Source organism: Leuresthes tenuis, unplaced genomic scaffold (genome assembly GCF_036924035.1).
Source record: "Leuresthes tenuis unplaced genomic scaffold, fLeuTen1.0.hap1 SCAF_8, whole genome shotgun sequence".
NCBI classification, from domain to species: Eukaryota; Metazoa; Chordata; class Actinopteri; order Atheriniformes; family Atherinopsidae; genus Leuresthes; species Leuresthes tenuis.
This window is the reverse complement of record NW_027325362.1, coordinates 23,890,644-23,905,191: the sequence shown is the minus strand read 5'-3', so window position 1 is coordinate 23,905,191 and position 14,548 is coordinate 23,890,644. Positions and strand designations below refer to the sequence as shown.

Here is a 14,548-nt window from a genome sequence, read left to right as displayed (position 1 = left end):
CAGACTATATTATCTAATTCAACCCAGTAATATTTGATCTGGGTAGCAAATCGGTAATGGTCCAAGCAGCTGTGTTACCTGTGTAATCCATCCATCCATCAATCCAATTCAGGGTTGTGGGGGAGCTGGAGCGTATCCCAGCTGCCATTGATCCAGATGCAGGGTACACCCTGCTCAGGTCGGCAATCCATCACAGGACTACACAGACACAAGTGAGACAAACAACCATGTACACTCAAACTCCACTTTAAAAATGTGAGGCAGCTATCCCGTTCAAACCACTCTGGCAGCATGGTTCAATTCGCCCACAATGATTCAGGAATAACTGAATTTCAGGAAATCATCACAAGATAAGTGACCTTCCAGACAACCATACCTTTACACTCAGCCATGTCTTACAGGACACCCTTAAAGTTTAAGTGAAGTAATAAGTATCTATGTTAAAACACTCTGTTTGTGAGGCCCCTGGGCTGATGTTTCATGTTTGTTTGTGTCACTGTCCTGTCCTCTCACCTCCCAGCCGGTCGAGGCAGCTGGCCGCCCTTCCTGAGTTTGATTCTTCTGGTCACTTCCTTTTAATAAGGGAGGGTCTGCTCTCCACTGTCCCCCCGCCATCCAGGGTATGCTCAGGACAGGGGATTGAAATGAACTGAAAATTTGATGCAATTCACAGATTTTGAGATCTTTTTGTGAATTGGCACTATAAAATAAACAGAATTCAACTAAATCGAGCTGCAGAAGGTAGAGACACGAGGCAAAGACACTACTGCGTAGGGTGAAAGGATGAGTCTATGATTTGAAAATGCACCAACAACAAAAACACAGAATAATGGTTATTGTAGTTTGACCTGCTTGCCAACAGCAGCTGCAGCGGTATTTGCAGGTGATTACGGGACACTAAACACATTTAGAAGGCTCTAGAAAAGAAAAGAAAAGAAAAGAATCATTGTGTTAGTCCAGCCAAAAACTGGACTTTTAAAATGCATAAAACCACAAAACCAAGCTTCCCCAAACCAGGCTTACACACTCAGAATAGCTGTGGCTTTATTTACCCCTTATGCTCAACCAGACTCGAATGGGTCCAGGTGCTCTGTGCATGCTCCAAAGATCTTTTTGAGTAGAAAGCAGGTGCATTTCATCTATTTCCTCCACGTTCTAAAACTGTGTGCATGCATGAACAACGAAGTGTGTTTACAAACCAAAAGACACGTAACTTGCTTCCACACAAAGCCTAAATTATGGCGTTACCCACATCATCATTCAGCCAGAGACCCAAACAATAATCTCTCCACCACTGTGTCACCACTGACACAGATATCAGCCTCTTAAAGGGCTGCCAGGCTGACACAGCACTCTACAACAAAGTACATAATTATTAGGCCATAATCATACAGCGGCCGGAGGCCAAATATCCCAATATCAGGGCTGGCCTGTTATCACACCCTAACTCATTCAACATTTGCCACGGCCGAGTTTTTTTTTGTCTTTTTTTCAGTGGGTAGCTCTAAAGCTGCTAATGCAGTAACGAGTGTAAGTGACAATCCACCGTCCTGTGTGCTAAAAAAGGGAAAGCAGCTTGTCACAGACACACCCCTGCAGGTTTAAAAATGAACTCGTGACAGAAAAGTATGTCAGGCCAAAGCGTGCTGAACTGAAAAATGAACAAATAATCCTGATCAGCAGGTGTGACACCAGAAAGGTACAGAGCCCTCAGCAAAATTCGAGAAGCCCTAACTGAATTCTTATTGGTCCTTTTATTTTCTCTTTTTATATACCTCATTTATCATAGAAATGTCACATTTGTTCATGTTTTTGTACTCAGCAATGACATTGATCAATGAAAAATAAAAAATAAACGCCTTAATTGGGACCCAATTAGGGCTGTAGTGATACACTAATCTCACGATACGATACGATACACGGCATTCAGCGATACGATGCGATTTTATACGATTCGATTCAATACCATTTAATACACATCATTTTCTGAAAGATTTTAAAGGGACAGTCTGATTTGACATGAATCGTTGCCGATTGGACTGATGGTCCAATTGAACCGGAAGGACAATACCGCCAGACAAAAGGAAACAAACAAACATGTCACAACCGTGTCTTCAGCGTACGCAGACTCATGTTTATGTTGTGAATATTACATCATCAACCTGCTTGTTTGACTTGCTAAATACCATATACACAAATTCAAATTCTCTAATGACAAACCATCTTTTTTCATTCTTTAAGAAGGAGCTCAAACAATACATTACAACAATCCTACATTCTATTGTTTTGTATTATGTTAATGTTCTCTGTTTTCACTAATTGTAACGTCTGACTTTCAATAAAGTTTGCTAAAAAAATAAAATAAAATAAAATTGATACTCGCGGCTGAAAAATCAATACTTTATCAGGAAACAAAATATCGATATATATATATCGATAGACCCAATTATTGAAATGGGGTTATTGAAATTATTCTTCCTCTACACCAAGGAAGGAGCAACACAGCACAGCATCTACAGTTGTTTCTTTCATGCATCATGTGGTCTAAAATATGACAGTTGTCATTCAAACTGATGATCTTCTGATCTGATTTAGTAACACCTTCAGGTCAGTTTGAAAGTCCTGATGCGTGATAGTAGGCTATCACTCTGCCCTCAAGCTACTCAAACAACAAACAAGCCAAAAAATAACCTGATCCTAGAGCCTCTATCATAAGATCACTGAGCCGACTCATTCTTCTTCTGTAAAATCAAATAAATTGATAGCAAAAATGAAAGCAATCAAGATTCCATGAAGCCCTTTAGTACACCACTTTTCAAGATCATTAATGATTGATTTTTTTTTTTTAAAAGCACAGCTCCCATTAAGGTAGTGAGAGGTGTATTAAAGATACGTGTTGAAAGAAAGACTCCTTGCACTGAAAACAACTAAAGATGTTTAGACAGAATTCAAGATCAGCTTGCTTGAAACGGTCTTCCCAGACACCATCTGACAACATTGCACCTGCTCCCTCTACCATTTAACATGAAGCGTCGGCCCAATCAAACACCGGAACTGCATTAAAACACATCGATTCTCGATCATAATACACGCACTGGTATTTATGGAGCAGGATGATTAGAATTTGTGTGAATTCTGTGTTAAGTTGGGCACCGAGCAGCGCATTCTCACTGTCTGACGGAAGGAGGAAGAGTGTGTGGGAGGGGGTATTCCAACAGAGTACGTGATGTAACAGACTACTATACAAGTAGTGCAGCAATGAGTCACTGTGCTGAGGGAGGTAATATAATAACGCCCCTACGACTCAACATCTGCATGTGTGGCTTAGTTCACATAGAAAACGTTCAGGTTGTCAGTCTCTCAAATTGCTAAACTGTTAATTTATGACAAAAAAAAGAAGTAATTTTGTAATTACACATTTTTACAACAACAACACAGCGACCTGAGACCCGTATCAAGATCTTGATCCATTTATCTATCTATCCGAGTTCAGCCTTGTCTATTATTAATACTTTGTTTTGGGTTTTTTTGTGAGAGGCCTCCTCTGGAAACGCTGCTTTCCTGACATCCGATCCCACCATTCATGTGCAGCTGTATATCAGTGTGTGTGTGTGTGCGTGAGTGCGCTGCATGTGCAGAATATGTGTCTCAGGTCTCAGCTCGTTTCATCTTGTCTCCTGTGGATTTGTGAAAGCAGCACAATACTTCCTCAGATACTGGACACTAAGTGCGCTGCGATGGTGTCATTAACATACTCCAACTACAGCAGAAAACCACACATGGAATGACTTTATGTTATCGTGCCACGGCACCTGCATTAAAAGGCCAACAGTGACAGAATTTGAACATCTTATGTGTCACGGCACATATTTTGAAACACTGTATTAATGAATATTCGAAGTAAATGGCTAAGTTAAATGTCATGTAACTATTTATCATATTTACAATTGAACTATTTGACTTTGAAACACTTTTGAAACACTACGTTTTTGTTGAGTCCTTTGCACAAAGAAGGCGTCCTGCATGAATTACTGATACATAAACAATGAAGAGATGTCAGTGTCCCGCACGGTTCTTCCTCCTAACACTACACGGTGGAGTTGTGTGATTTTCTTTTTTTTTTCACTGGATTTCATTTGGATTCAGAATCATCGTGTTATGGAGAAAATGAAGCACAGAAGAAAGGGAAAAGGTGCTACTTGTGTGAATGATGAAAAGGAGGTCAGTGCCCAAAGGAGGCGAGGCGAGCGTGCTGCTCAAAGTAAAAGCTCAGAGAACACAGAGCGACACACACACACACACACGTCAGATAGCCTATTGTGATGGTGGGCTGATGAGTAATGTGGAAAAACAAACTCCTCCCAAAAGACCCCTTCCAATAATAAAAATCAAGTGGTTTTTTTGGAACATGTGGCATTTGTATGTGTGCAGAAGACACATGTCATGAGAGAGGCGTGGCTTCATACTGTGAGCACCTGCAGAGGAGAGTTTCTCAGAACGGACAGTTCGAAGCGAGGTTTATTTAATGTCCGAATATATTTCAACCTGTTTGGCAGCTTCGCGACGCCTAAAGCTAAGTTTATGCTTCTGTGTCAAGTCGACGGCGTAGCCTGACGTGCACCTCCAAAAAATCCTACCTACGCGTGGAGCTGACGTGGACCGCAACGGCTGTGATTGGTCCGCTCAGAACGTAATTTCCGGCAGTTGCTTTTTTCGGTCTTAATGGCTGTCCACGGCGAAGAAGCTCGTCAAATCGGTCCGTTGACATTCGAAAGTATTGAAAGTGCATTTGTTCATCCAGGTCCCTCAGTGGGTGAACCAGTGTTGTAAATTCACCCGTTCAGCCTCGACCGGTTTAGTCTTCTCTGTCGCCTGTGCTTCAGCATTTGCAATATAAGCATTTGTTCTTCAATATTGATGAGCTCCAGCTGCAAATACAGCTGCTCCACCTCGGTTGCCATTGTTTACTGTTGTTAACTGTGACCGGGAGAAAAAGCAAGGATTCGGCTATAACCCCTGAAACCACACAAACACACAGCCACACCCCAACGTCCTACAACGTAACGCAGTCACAAAAAGTGCCGCGGCCTCATTGACGCTAACTAATTACACAATTGCACTAAGAGAGATCTGTATGGTCGCAGATTCTTCTTTTAGTGTCTCTCTTAAAATAAACCGGTAGATATCCGGAGCCGACAAGCCCAACGTAGAAAAAAAAAGAAAGAAATGGCAGCAAGTGCACAGGCAAGCTATTAAAACTGTTTATTTTGTACTTTACGAGACATTGGTCACTTATAATGTGATGGTTCAAACATAGGAGTTAAAACAATGCTGGCAGGGACGAGTTCATCAGAGGAAACAAACAGCTTTTCAGAAGACGTGTACTTTGCACCGAAAGAGTTCAAAGAATCTAATTTTATTTAAGCTTTCAAAAACCAAACACAAAATGCGTAGAATAAACGGAGAAGTTTCGGCAGTCATTAATATGTCCACGTAACTATTCTGCTACGTAGCGACGACCGAGCTTTACTTTGAGCCGCTACACCTTTTGCAAGTCATTGCTGGAGTGAGTGGAACATACGGAGTAGGGTCAGGCTAATGTGGAAAACTTCCATACAGCTTTCACATGAGACAATTAATCAATAGCTCATTATATTTAAGGAATTTTTGTCCCAAACTTGCTGGACTGCAACTTAGAATTCTGTCATTTGTAAAATAGAAAAACGTTTCTCTCCAATCTGACTTCTCGATGCAAAGTTTTAACGATTCGGATAATCTCAACCAAAAGTGTTCATTTGTAGAAAACTTGTTTGAAATGATCTGATAATTCATTTGTTTCAAACCATCATTTTTTTTTTTTACATTTTTACGAATATACTCAAGTGAAGCTGTGGTGACTGGACTAATTCCTGCATCAAAGCACTGAATTTAGAGCGTCCTTGAAGACGGTGCTTTGACCTCGTGCACAGAGCCTTTGTCACTCACAATACTAAAACACACACTGAGGCCAGAAATGTATTTGCTTTTTAATCCCACGCTCACGCTCCATCGTGGCCATAATGGCACGCATTTGCCTTTGTGCCATGCCTGTTACCAGAGGATTCCACAGGGGGACACACCAGATGACTCAGAGTGGAGCAAACACGCCGACTTCTCACCACTTTTAACGCTGGTGACGATATGACCCTACATCCGATCCGATCCAATCTACATAACCCCTACTGGTCACCTACGTGTCGCAACTTTTTTAGAACATCCATCAATGACTCTCCAAACAAACGCAGGATGCGTGAAGCAGCCACGATAAACGCATGCATTCGTGTATGTAATTAAAGGCAAATCTAGAATGTGTTTTTATTTGCTAATTATATGGCTGTCACAGATAGCAACAGTGATCACACTGTTTCTCAAGTTTTGTCTGACTCTACAGGGTGTAGGATGGAGAAGGGTCAGGTCCACATGTAGCTTTTAAACTGTTAGCTTTGGCTTGAAACTACTTCTGTAGGCCAGTGTGAATTGTTTTTGAAAAGTTAGTCAAAGACACACACACACACACACACACAAAAAAAAAAACAGAACTGGAGACATCTTTGAACTCGTGGGGCTAATTATTTTTCATTTGTCCTTATGGGTGTGTCTCAATACAACAATAACCACAACCCTCGTATCGGTCATTTGTTCAAAATGACTCATCGTGGCATCCTGTAAAGCACCTCCTCCCCAACGAGAGGCAGAGGGGAGACATGACTCTTCCACATCAGAGCGGATGTCATTCTCAAGTCTTTTTTTTTAAGGTTTTTCTGGCACCAGTGGTCTTCATACGGCAGTGGGCAGACAGGAAAGGGGGCGGAGAGAAGGTGGGTGAAGACATGCCGCAAAGGCCAATGGAGCCAGGACTGGAACCCAGGTCGGCTGTGAAATGACTTTGGTTTAACCGTCCTGCAGTACAAAGCTTTCCACGAGCAACTTAACTGAGCCCCTTAAACTGATGATTGCCAGTATTTTGCTGATGAGTGGTAGCTAATGGGAGTCACAGTGAGAACAGCGTGACATTCAACAAACAGCAGTTAAGGCCCACCACAGTGCAGCAGTCTACACCTCTGCCTGTTTCATCACTTAGCTCGATCCACACTGCAAATCTACTGTCTGATCTGTGAGGGTTTTAGACCAGAGTGAAAAAAAGGCTCCCTTTGCCCATCAGTCCAACAGAGTTGACCCGGCATCTGCAAGCGGAGACACCGAGCAGGGGGTCAGAAGATCAGCTTCACCAGATAACTCTGCTTACTGTATCGGAGGCAGTAAAAGGGGATACCTGCTCAGTGTTGGAGCTGGCGAAGTGCAATGGAGTAACGCCTGTCTTACTGAGGGATTTTTGTGTGGTGATGCTATCATCACAACCACTCTCCTACTATCTATTTATAGTTCACAGAGCTCTCTCTCTCTCAGTCTCTGTCAGATTCTCCATACTGAATGCCAAGTGCATTAAAAGGAGAAGCTCTGAGAGAAAAAAAAAACAACCTTTAAACCTTTAAAAGTCAGTCAGAAATAAGGCACCTGTCCCTAACCTTCACATGTTTGAAGGCTACGCATGTTCTCCTATAAGACCCACAGATCCAGTTATAATCTCAGAGGGTTACATTGCATTACATTTGTGTACACAGCTTGGAATTAGTGAGTAAGGCAAAGCTCAGTTTCCACTTCAAGAGTATTTTGACTGGACACATGACTAGAAACTGTGACAAAGTCAGGCGTTCTGTGAGCATCTAAAACATGTGTGAGTTTAGTGCGACCATTAACAATGTGACCGTCTCAGGGTAAGGATGGTTTGGTCATCGTGGCAGAACTGACCAACAACAGGCAGGTTAGTTCCAACTGGATCTGGACAGTCTGCTTTTAGATGTGTTGCAGGGTGTTGAACGCGTCCCAGAGCGCTGAAAGAGACAGAGAACGCCGGGCGGCTCTGAACCACGAGCTGGAGAGCCGGAGAGGGGATGGACGGCGGCACCTTAATCTGGATTAGCAGCTAAATTAGAAGCCTGGTTGCTTGTGTAATCCCGCTGACAAAGTTCTGCCAGCCACTGTTGCCATTTGACAGCTGTGCCTTCATTAAGGCCATCCAGGAGTGGCAATACAGGAATGTACAGACACCTGAACAGAAATCTTTAGACAGATACTGGCTAAACATCTGCATGAGGACGTAGTTATAGCTGCAAATTAAAATGCTACCAGGCACTTCGGATTGGAATTAGAGCTTGCTCCAGATGTTCCTCATTTAGAGAATAAGTCCCTCCGAAAGCTCGCCACATAAATCAAAGGTCTTGACGTGGCTGAAAGGAAATAAGAGGCGACACAGCAAAGTTGTGCTTCAAAACAATTTGCGTACATTATTTTGATCTCATCTGATTGTTTTTGACTCAGCTTGACCTGACTCATACACATCTAAACCATCTCCAAGGTGCCCTGCAGCCGCAATAAACACTCCACAGCCAAGTTTAGGGTGCTTGTTGGTAGCATAAAAGTTCGAATTTGATCACACAATGTTGGCACAGGCTCACACGCGCCTTTGTCAGGCCCAGGTGGGGAATGCTGCGCATCTGTGGGCAGCGCAGCAGCCCATCTGGACACATCTGTCAGTCAGTGCTCGTGCGTGCGTTTAAGAGCTTTAAGACAACTTGGTTACATAACGCAGGCGGCAGGGCAGCAAATGTTCGCCGTTCTCCTCTCGAGTGTCAAATAAGTACACCACAAGCACAAACATTCGCAGGTGTCATTATTATGAACTCGTTTTCAAGTTTCTTGGTTTTGCCCAATGATTCCGAGCAGTAACGAACATATAAACTTTTAAAAGTCACGTGCCTACTGTACAGTGCTTTCTAAATAGTAATTCAACTTATTGAATTGACTAATGCTCCTCGTTACAACACTCTCATTTGTATTTTGTATTTTGAATTTTACTGCAATACAAGGAGTAGAATTACTATCATTTAAATTTTGTCTATAGCTTTTTAAAAAATATTTTAGCCAATTTGAAGAGTACCATCAAGTCATTAAAATATGTCTGTCTACTTGGCTTATTACGTATCAGCTTCAAATAATGTATTATCTCCACTAAATGACTATTTGCCCAGTGGCAGTTTGGCGGTACACTGCCCACGAGCGAAATCATCGCGCGTAACGGGATTTCCAAGCAGTGCCGTTCATCTTCCGAATTATTCTGGTGTAGACAGGCTATGAGTACGATACTATTCTTTCCTATCCATCTGACATATCTCCTTAATATACATAAAGCAACTTTCTTAAAATTGTCCAATATGTTTAAACACATAAATAAACAAGAGACAACATACAGAGAAAGAAATTAAAACTAACAGTCGCAACCAAGAAAAGCCCGACACTGATTCATCGTACAAGAGTTCAAGATCCAGTTTGGGACACTCACCCTCTGTGATAGACACGTCCAGCACGGTGCTAAAGTAGAAAAATAGATGTGAAAGGTATGGCTCTTCGGCTTTTGTTAAGGGAGAAAACTCGCTCCGCCGACACCGGGACGTTGGAAGTAAATTCTAAATTAACTGTTATAGATTACGGACAGCCTCAGTTCAACGACTCCAATGTCACAGATCTCGTCCAATGCGAAGTCATGTAAGAACAGCCAGTCTGGCGCTGCGTTTAAGTGTCGTGGTGAAATAAAGCATCCTGATCTGCTCTTGTGTAATCACGCTCGATAGATTTCGTTTAGTTTGTGACCGTATTTCGTATATTCTAAATGTCTTTACCGTTGCTTGGGGTTGTAAAGGACTTTAATCAACCCAAGCTGACATTTGACTAAGTGGCAGAATGCTCGCTTCCATCCATTAAGAATCACCAATCAAGTTGCTGTTAGGCGACAGTTTTAACCGCTACAGGACCACTGTGTCGTGTCAAGTGACGCTAGTTAGAAAATTTCCTTTTGTCATAGTACGTGAACGCGTCAGCAGTGACAGACATGTCGTGCGGTGACTAACAGCTGAGTCAGTGCACCGTAGCCCGCCCACACCGCGGTGGCGACCAATAGCGCCCGGGTAGAAGCGGGCACATCGGCGAACAGTCACGCAGCACTTCCTCACTAACTCTGTGTGCTTTCTGAAGGGATGCCGACCCCCTATCCACGTACGGAAATTATTCCCCCTGACCATTAAAGAGAAGTAGGCGGGACAACGTGTTACATATTCATATTTGACAAAAGTGAACAAATATGAATAGAGACCAACACACATAATTACCTCTTTTAACAACAACAAACGAAATGAATCCAAAGCACATTCAATCATTTAAGAGTTTAATATATTTGATAATAACCAAAATAATCAAAACAACAGGCTACATTAATATATTTTATTTGGCATTAAAGCAGCAGTTGGGTTCTCTTATTCTCTTGAATAAGACAGTCAATGTGCAGTCTAAGGATGGTGGCATCTAAAGCCTATATGTGCAATTTGTTTCCACAGTTGTTCTTCCACACAAAGAGATGCACACTTGCTAAGGTGTGACTTCTGTCCCCCTGAGTCTACTGTTGGCAATTTTGGAAAATAGACAATTAAAAGGTCTAAACCCAGTTTTGATTGTTTGAATGAAATAGGTCCTGATGGTGGCGGATCATTCTTATGGTAAGGCCTTGAAAACTGCATACTAATTTTGAATATGTTTATATTTATGTTTATGTATTTAGCAGACACTTTTATCCAAAGCGACTTACAAATGAAGATATAACAAGCTATATAAAAAGCTAACAATAGATTACATAGAAGGAACCCACTAGTCTGACTCTGTCAGAGGTAACAGAGTAGAGATAGGGTGCACAGAAGGAACTGCAGAAAGATAAAGTGCAAAGATAGAGGGGGTAGGTAAGTACAAGGTAAGTGTTAGGATATGAGGTGCTCTCTGAAGGGTTGGGTTTTCAAGAGTTTCTTGAAGATAGACTGCTCTGGTAGCGCTCGGTAGGTCATTCCACCATCGTGGGACAACACATGAAAAGAGTTTGGAGAATATGTCCAGTGGATACTTTGGAGAGCCGTAAAGATTGCTTAATATCAGACAGAGGAGGAACCAGGGATCCATGGAGCAAAACTTTGATACTTAATTTTTGTGTGTTTTTGAAAATAAGCAGTAAACATCAATGTGAAAACATTTGTCAATTCTTGTTCATCGAACAGGATGCGGTGGTTTGAAAGTATTATTTGTTAATGTTTCATGATAAAATGCATTCAATACGGGCGTATGGGTAGAAATCATATTTGAAAAAATGTGTATAAACGTAACTCCACAAGGTACCTTTCCGTGGGGGACTGAAACTGCTAAAGCCCCCCCCAAATAAACACTAAAATATATAGAAAATGCAACGATTAAATTAAAGTTAATGAATGAGTAGGCTAAACCTAAAATGACATGGCTCATTTTCAGTCCATCGTTGTTTCCGTAGGCACTGGGTGGTTCGTACAGCATTCCAGAGTCAAATGTGAGGCCATCTGTCTGACAGCTAAACCTTGGCCAGATTTGGGTCATTGCAAGAGGACAGTGATCTCAAGCACACCTGCAAATGTACAACAGACATGCCAATGAAGGCAAGAATCAAGGTGTTGCAAAGGTCCTCATTGTCCAACTCTGCACCTGCTTCTTTTCACACCTGACGGCTCCGCCACCACCCAATGGACTGGACAGTGCTTGCTTTGAGTGGATAGAATATGTTATAAATGAGAGATTGGCTAACTTCTGGTTTGCAATGGCCTCTAGTGGCAATCATTGGGAACGGCAGCACTAGCTCCCCCACACAGTCCCCTTTACTCTACATGTGCTTCTCGTGAATATATGATTAACACATTAGTTCACATGAAGAAGTCAATGATGATCTTGATTCAATAATACCTATCAATGTGCTGCATGTGTGTGTATGTGTATGTCTCTTTGCGTGAAGGAGGATCAAGGTGTTTAATTCCAAAACACAGCAGTTATAAGGTTAAAATCAACATTTATTTTGTGACACCTCAAATTGTCACAGGCTAAGACTGTTAAGTTAAATCGTAAAAAGTTACAAATAAAGGAATGCAGCCAACAATACATAAAACGATTCAGCCAGACTACGACAGGGTGAAGGTCAAAGGTAAGAGATAGAAAACAACTGCAAGGAGTCACAGAATGTACCAAAACAACTTTAAATGCACACAAAAGAACCAAAGCAGGTGTACAAATTTGAAAAGAAAAGCAAGGAGACGCAATGAAATGAGAAGACAGAAAACAGTTACACTAAATAACCACAGACGCATAAAACAACAGCAAAAGAGGCATTAAACTACTACAAAGTTGACACTAAAGACACAAAATCCCTCTCATGCAGAAAAGGTGGATGATTTTGTGTGTATCTTTTTGGAGGGCCCCTTTCAGTCATAAAGTTTATCAGTGGGCTGGCCTCTTCCGTCTCAGTCTGTCATTATGTGACCAACAGTGAAGCAGCTAGGTTGGCAGGCACTGACTTGGACCTTTGAACGAGTATGCGTGAACCATGATTTTTGCTGCTGTTTTTGGCCTTTTTGCGGGAAGCTGCTGCCTTCTGTCAGTCAGTGGGGACATCTTGGCCGTCTGATGAACATGTGCGAGTGTATGATGGGGGAAATCAAGACAAACATCAGAGGCATCAGGTGAGGAGTCTTACAGGTCTGCTCCTGACCAGCGTGTCATTACTACTGCATATTGACTCTCAGATATTCAAATTCTTTAGCTGGCAAAAGCAGGCATTATGTATCTCAGGGATTTAGCTTTGATGGTGAACAGTTAAACTGACTGTGTTTCTTCTGAATGTGTTTCATACTTCACATTTTCAATTAGTATAAATAATATATTTGTTATGTCGCATTTCAGTCGAACTACTTGACATATAGTGCATGTTTATGTTAGACTATGCTTGATTTGCTCTCCACTCACTTTTTTGTGGCCATGGGGGTATCAACTCTTTTTTCCCTTCTTTTATTTATTCTTTTTACATTTTCACTTTGTTTTATGTGACTCATAACATTGCTAGATCACAACCACAGGGTCTATAGACTGTTTCAATAACTGTAAATCTTATTAAATGAGACCAAAGACAAACAAAAAGCAAATTAGTGGCTGACAACAGAATCATTGTGTCTGTGAAAACCAGACATCAAAACGGTAACATGGCAGGTGTATACTGATTAACACGTGGACTTGCTCTTTAAGTGAAACTGGTGGTTAGAAAAATGAATCCAGGTGAGTTAGATGTAACACTCTCACAGCGATCTATCATTTTTTCTGCTTGTACTCTTTTCTAATCTCACAAGTCTTGTCCTGCTGTACCCTCGGGTGATGGATGACAGAAAAAACTCTCTGAAGGACCTGACCTGCCATTTAGTCTGAGAGCCCGGTAGAGTGGCACTGGAATCTGGAACATATTCCTGCAGCCATGTCTGTGGAACAAACAATACTGCATTTCAGATTTTACTGTTGTGTTCTTGTCAGCTCTTGTCAAGTTTTTCCATTTTATCCATCAGTGATCTCACAAACCCCCTGATGATTAAGAGAAGAAATAGTTCAAACTTCTTCCTCCTTCAGCTCCAGTTTGCTCGTGCCCTACATCTGTGACGTCCTCTTCATCTCATCTGCATTTGGGGTGTTATTCCATGCATTTCTTGAGCTTTGGAAATCTTAATCCGCTGCTCCAACGCATAAAAAGCTTCCTCGTTGGATGTTGCAACAGTTGAAAATTATCAGCAGAAATCATTCCAGTAGCACAGCATCCAAGATCTTTAGAAAAATCAATATTTTCACACAAAAAAGCTCAGTTTGAAAAGAAAGACACAGTTTGCCCACAGCTACTGCAACATGCCACCACCGGTGTTGCACCATTCTAGAATTCTATGGATTTAGAATTTGATGTGTCTGCTGCTACAAACTCAGACAAAGTAGCTTGAACTTTTCCCACAAACAAACCATTTATTAGTGAAATGATCCATGTTCTCCATGACCCAGTGTGATTGTGCTTGATTTACTAAACGCAAGTTTATTCTGCAATATACAGCTCAGGAAGCCAATACAACATCACATAACTTTCATAGAGCAAAGTTTTGATTCATGGCTTCTCCAACAGACAGCAGAGAGACTGACGTCAGGTATGACTGGAATGAATGAACCAGCAGGTTGCACAGTTTGTACTGCATTGTGACTGCAAAGGTGCGATTTCAGAACTGAAAAATTTATCTCAAATTCAGAAGAATGACACATGATTTTTAAAAGGAACCCTGTGTTTTTCTCTTTTTTTGCAACCTGACAACAACTAAAGAGTCCCAGTGACTGAAGGAAGCAACCCAACAAACTCCCAGCATGGAAAAATGTGAGATTTGAGCACTTTGACAGTTACTTTGACAGTTTAAACAGCCATCAATGAGGTCACGTGGTACAGAAGAAATGTAGTTATAGTGCAACCTTTGAACTTTTTGTTCCGTTGGAATGTAAAAGAATGATGTCAAGGAGGCAGGTTCCTCCACTCTGAAATTATCTG

At 41.6% G+C, this 14,548-nt stretch overlaps 1 protein-coding gene across 1 annotated transcript in view; it reads right to left on the bottom strand.

Moving 5' to 3' along the window:
* Positions 1-9,638, bottom strand: part of sertad2b (SERTA domain containing 2b) — a 41,540-nt gene extending 31,902 nt beyond the window's left edge. Inside the window, exon 1 of the mRNA XM_072391480.1 lies at positions 9,440-9,638. The gene's annotated coding sequence lies outside the window, so the exon portion shown is untranslated. The remainder of the gene's footprint in view (positions 1-9,439) is intronic.
* Positions 9,639-14,548: the final 4,910 nt, after the last annotated feature.